The sequence below is a fragment of the Accipiter gentilis genome, chromosome 33, assembly GCF_929443795.1.
Source record: "Accipiter gentilis chromosome 33, bAccGen1.1, whole genome shotgun sequence".
Taxonomy (NCBI): domain Eukaryota; kingdom Metazoa; phylum Chordata; class Aves; order Accipitriformes; family Accipitridae; genus Astur; species Astur gentilis.
Genome location: NC_064912.1, coordinates 20,639,193 through 20,645,013, shown reverse-complemented (window position 1 = coordinate 20,645,013; position 5,821 = coordinate 20,639,193).

Below are 5,821 nucleotides of genomic sequence, written 5' to 3'. Positions count from 1 at the left end.
GTCCTGCCTGGTGCACCAGCCCAAGGAAAAGTTAACCAAGTTACAGTAGGGGTAACTGGAGTCAGTATAATTTCAGTCTCTAAGTGCTGTTTCTCCCAGATGCTGTTTTGGGTAAGGCTCTCTTGGGCTCTCTAGCCCTTCTGCTGCTTCCCAGGACATTTTTTCTGAAACCCTCTGGTTTCTTATTGGGATCACGTGTTCAACAGACGCATCCCTGTTTGTCCTGCAGCGCAGAAAAGGAAGGAAGAAAATCTTGTGTTATATGTGAGCTGGACTCTACTGGGATTTTTGAGAAAGCTTGAACTCAAGGAGATAGTCGTGTGATGAGGTAATGACGCTTCATTGCCAGGTTGTATTTTTTCTTCTTTATCAATACTGGCATAACTAATTACATTAAAGCAAAAATGACCTTGTTGGAACAGCTAATCTTAGTCAAATGAGTGTGCCACTCCCACAAGTCACTGGAATGACACTTAGCATAATAGCTCTTTAATATGTGGAACATCTGTTCTTCGTTTTTGAAATAATCAGTGACTCTTCCTCATTACCTTTGCTTACCGGTGCCAAAGTGATCCAGCCATCCCTGGCATAACTTGTAAACTTTTTCACTTCTGGTTGGATGAGATTTTGAAACCACTGACAAGAAAACAAGCAATCAAAACTATAAATCATCTGAAATCCCAGTTACAATTAATGTGTGATAATTAACTAATGGTAGTTAATGGCACTGGCTAATAAATTCACAAAAGCACAGCTTCTCTTTTGGAATTGGAGTAATGTGGATACTAGTAGCATCAATTATGCCTTCAGCCTTGTTTTTAAGGGGGACTGTCTTTTGCTTTAGGAACAGTAGGACTGAAACCCCTCCAACATGCTGAGCACAGTGAATAGACTTTTAAAACATGCTAATAAATATGAGAGCCCTCAGTGACTATCCAAGTCAAGCCACACCATAAGCAGAGCTAGCTGTCTGCATAAATAGCTGCTCTCATTGCAGCAGTGCACAGGCTATTCCAACGCTGTTTTGGGAGAGCCAGGGGAAGAGATGGGCTTCCCAAGGCCCTGGAGGTTGATGAGGTCTGGTTGTTTCCCTGCTGAAGAACAGCCCCAGCACTGTCTGCCCAGGCACTTCTGTGGCTTGTGCCAGGGATGCTGTCATGGGCAGAATGTGCCTCAGGTGACAGAAGAGCTGTGTTTGGCTTGTTGGGCTCAGACCAATCCCTCTGGCTTCGTTCAGGATGGCAGGGAAATATGATATGGCCATTCCTTGGGGGAGCTGGGATGTCTGAATATTATATGCTGATTGAGCTTCAACAGAGCTGTGCTTTCCCCTTCCACACCGTCTGTCTTCAGCAGGCAGATAGCAGCCTGGCTTCTCCCTGCTGGGGCGTGGAGGATGGGGAGAGTCAATGCATGCCTACTAATCTGCCTTCATTTCACATCTGCCTTTTAGGATGCTTGGTCTCATGGTACAATCACAACAATGCCAGAATAACACCTTAAAACCAATCATTTTTATGGGAACACATAGTATAAAAGGTCTGACTGTCTGTGCACGCATATACCATCAGTGGCTATTACCCAATAAAGCTGTCAGATAGAGAAACATCGCAGCAAGTCCTTGAACAGCATCTCCTCAAGTTTAAACAGAGAAAAAGCTCCTCACAATTCATTTCTCGTAAAAATAAAGAAAAGAGGATCAATACAAGCTGAACGAATGAATCAGGGTTGCTTCCTATAGACAAGGAGAGAAATAAGGTTTGCCACCACAGGTCTGGCTTTGGGAGGGCAGCCCACTGGCCATGCAAATCACCCTGACAGACTTGGCAAGAGCACTCAGCTGCTAAATGCCAGTGTTGACTGCATGCATTGCCTTCTCCCAGAATTTGACTTTTATTCCAGAGAGGAGTGGGAGCCCAGGGTCCGTCCTGAGAGCTGACAGGTCAGGGACTGCCAGGCAACCCTCTTTTCTCTGCTTCCTCCACAGTGAGAACTGCCTTGGCACAATGACAAACCTGGAATAATGAGCAGGGTGTAAACAAGCTGCTCTGCTGTACTGGTGTCCTCGTGTCTGTAAATGTTGTCAGCGCCCTCCTCCACTCAGCGCAGGTGCACCCAGAAATTCTAGGCTTCATCATCTCAATTTTGCAGCAGTTCTTGGCCCCAAAAGGAGCTGTAGAAAGTGCTTTAATTCCACTGTAGTGATTAGGAACATAGTGTCTCCTGCATGACATACTGTCTGTACTTCTGAGGATCCTGCACACTGAACCCTTTGTATTTCTCTCTTCACAGTGTGAGTCCTACAATGCTCCATTTAATGGATGTTATTTAGGTTGAAAGGTAAGCAGCTTAAATGCTTTGCTTTCTAGCATCTGTGTCCTGTTAGAGCCATTTCTCACTCACTCTCAACTGCACATTTTGTTACATGAACATGTTTAGATAGAACAAGGGTTTTTCTCTCCTTCAAATATTTATAGTGATGACTTGTGGTGTAATCAATAGGGTTTGCAGAATCTCACCCTGCACCATCACATCTTTGTTCTTCAGAATGATGCTTGCTGCAATATTATAGCTAGGACTGACAAGATAAAGCTGAGTTAAAACAAATTGCACATTATCTGCTTCCATCCTGCTGTTGAGATTGCAGCAGAGAACAGATGAAATTCTACTAAAGAGAAGCTCTTCTCCCTCCTCCCAAGCAGAGGAGTGGCAGCTACTGAGGCAGACCAAGAACAGCCCTGATAGAATCTATGCTGATATGGGGCTCCTATGCCCTCACCCCCAGCTGATGACCAAAGTGCTCTGCACCAGGCTTCCAAATCCACATCCATCTCTTCTCCATGCTAGATCCTGAGCACATCTTTCGCAACCCCTCTTCAGTCTTTGCTCAGTCAGCTCCTGGGGGATCTCCAGAATTCAGCATGCCATTACAGGCCATGCAGGAGTATGGTCTGAGCTCTCCTACTCCTGCAGCACACTCCAGGAGGTGTAGCAATAGCTCACACCTGCTGTTGCCTGGTATTGTTGTCTTCTTCCCCCAAGAACCACTGCAAGGAGAAACACTTTCAGGGAACCGGGATCGTTACGACAGTTTTTTCCTCCCTGTCACAGCCAGCAGTGAGCCGTTTTTCATGGGCCCAAAGAATACTGATGTCCCACATGGTCTCAGCAAGAGGTGCTGGCAGGATCCCTTTGTGGGCCAGTCTGAATGCTGGCCGTCTGCTCTACGAGGCCTGCATCATGAAGTCTGAGTATTTGATGCTGCAGGCCTGCTGTGAATCTGCCTCTTGCCAGCACGTGCTGGAAGCATTTTTTGAAAGACTTTAGGAAAGCAGGCAGGCTATAGGGAGGTTTGGCTGACGTAGCATTTGAGCAAACTGCTGTTCAATATGGATATGTGTACTCTGTACTGAACTAAGAGACAACAGGAGCTCTTCATGTAGTAAGGAATGAAATGCAGCCTTTTCAGGAAGCCACATGCTCCTGTAGTTGATGAGGAGTTGAGAGCATCTTGCCGCAGAGCTGCCCAACTAGGGGACTCAGCACAAAGTCATTGGGTAGTGTTTAATAACGTCCACGTGGCTCCTTTGTGCCGTGGAATTATCTGACTTTTTGTCTCAGTCAGTGGGAGTGGGATGCTCTTTTGGGCACAGAAACTGCATTTAAAGAACATTGTGGTATCATTGCTCTGATGGAGCTGCCAGGAATTGCTGCTTCTTGCTCTTGGCTGGAAGGTGGCTTCACTCTTTTTGTTGTATGAGGTAGGTATCTTTAGGTTCACTTGACAGGAAGCCTCTTGACTTCAGCAACAAGGCACTGCAGACAACTCTGGCTTAGAGGCCGAAGAACTTCCCACTCCTGTTGCTAGTCCTATGAAAAAGAAAAAAAGAATTTCTCAAAAATAAACCACATTTGACCTGTAAGCAGAGAACATAGCTTGGTAGATGGCAAGGGAGGAAATCAGGGATCAGGCACTGGGAAAGATACAAACAAAATACCACCTGATTTCTGTCTACTTAAAAGCCAGTCCTTTACTTGGAAAAGTTGCAGACTCTGCCTCTGCACAGCTCCCTGCCTCAGTCTGTGAGTGCTGAACCAGGGACGACTCCAGTCTGAGACTGAGAGAGCTGCAGAGGAATGCTTAATTATGTGACTGCTACCCCAAAGGATAATTACTGATCTGAACTACCTGCAATGCCCCTGGAAAGCTGTTTAGCATCAAAGATGTTATTTAGCTAGCCAATAGCAAAGAGTAATTTTCAAATATTCTAGGAAATCAATTTCTACAGATTTTGAAGATACTAAATGTGATAGATCATTATTACCTGGTATTAGGAGTTATTTTTCCTAATTCTGTGTAGAAAAGTCAGGCACATGCTGGTGAGTGGAAGGAGCAGCAATCCTATGTGGCCTTAGTGCCTTGATTCAGAATATTCTGGGCTTGGTGGAGTCAGGAGAGACTCTTCCTCCTTCTTTTTAGGGACACACAGGCATTATCTCCAAGCCCATCATTCCTGAAATGCTTTTTAATTGCTGAAGGGTTGGTTCTGTCTGGGACAAGTCCCTGAGCAGTGTCCTCTTGGGCACTGGGCCACAATGAACTCTGCTGGCACCCAGGTCCCAGACAGCCCCAGGCTCTACCTGGCGGCTTGGTTAGGACCTTAGTGGCAACAGCCCATGGTTCCATGGCTGGGGGAGGCTTTAATGGCCACACCAGCCAGCCATCTGCTTTTACATCTAGCCAGAAGGACATGAAGTATGTATCACCCTTGGCACTGGACCACACTGCCTTGGGAGATGTGTCTGGAAAGCACTTGAGCTGCCCTTGGCATTGCAGTCCAACACCAGTTAATGCAATTCAGCAGGGAGTGCACCACATGCACGTACAGCTAGTGCAAGATGTGGCATTTGTGCAAAGACGCGTCAATGCCATGCCAGTGTGCTCGCCTGTGGCCACGGTCATCTTTGTCTTATTGTCGACAGAGATCAATTAGTATTTTATAGTGTATATGTGGTGGGCCACCCCCTATTTCTGTGTTAAGGGACTATAGCTAACTATCATGGGTCAGCTGCTGGTGTGCCACCCTGGGACTCATTCTGCCCATGACTGCCCAGTCAACAGAGGTCCACAGAAGTGGAGCCAGGCAACTGTGTCCATCTCCTGGCCTCCTTCAGGTGCACACAGAACCTTGTGAAAAGCAGATGCAGCCAGCCTCCTTGTTGATCCTGAGAGTGTCTTGCACCTGCAGTACTATCCCATTCTAGTAAGGATGCTATTAATAAAGGTAGGGCTTGAAAGTGCCAGTCAGGACCAAAATAGTAATGAAATTACATCATAAATGCAATAGCAAAGCTGATGTGGTTCCCTGTTAAACAACTTAGTTGTATATCCCATTTCATAGAGCTCTGAGGAGGCACCACAGATTCCCTCCCCCATCCCATTCAAAGAAGCCCTGCCTGCATTGAAAGCCTGTATGTTTTCTAGAATATCAAGGTTTTGGTTTCTTTGGACCTGACTGCAAATCCAGGAGGCCTTTATGTGTATTTCACAGGGCTCTGTCCTTGCAAACAGACTCCTTTGGTTTTCAAGCTAATCAGGCCCAGGACCTGCTCCATGTTCTCTCCCTTTGTATTTGCATCACTGTTCTATTACAGCAAGATGCTGCAAAGAGGAGATGAAAAGCAGCTTGGAAGTCTGTTTCTATGAAAGTATGAATTTATTTTTAAATCTCTTGAATTATTTACTTTGTCTGCCTTTTTTTAATGACAGGTGAATACGTTTATGACTTGTTCTCTTTCCCGAGGTAGCACTTGGTATGAA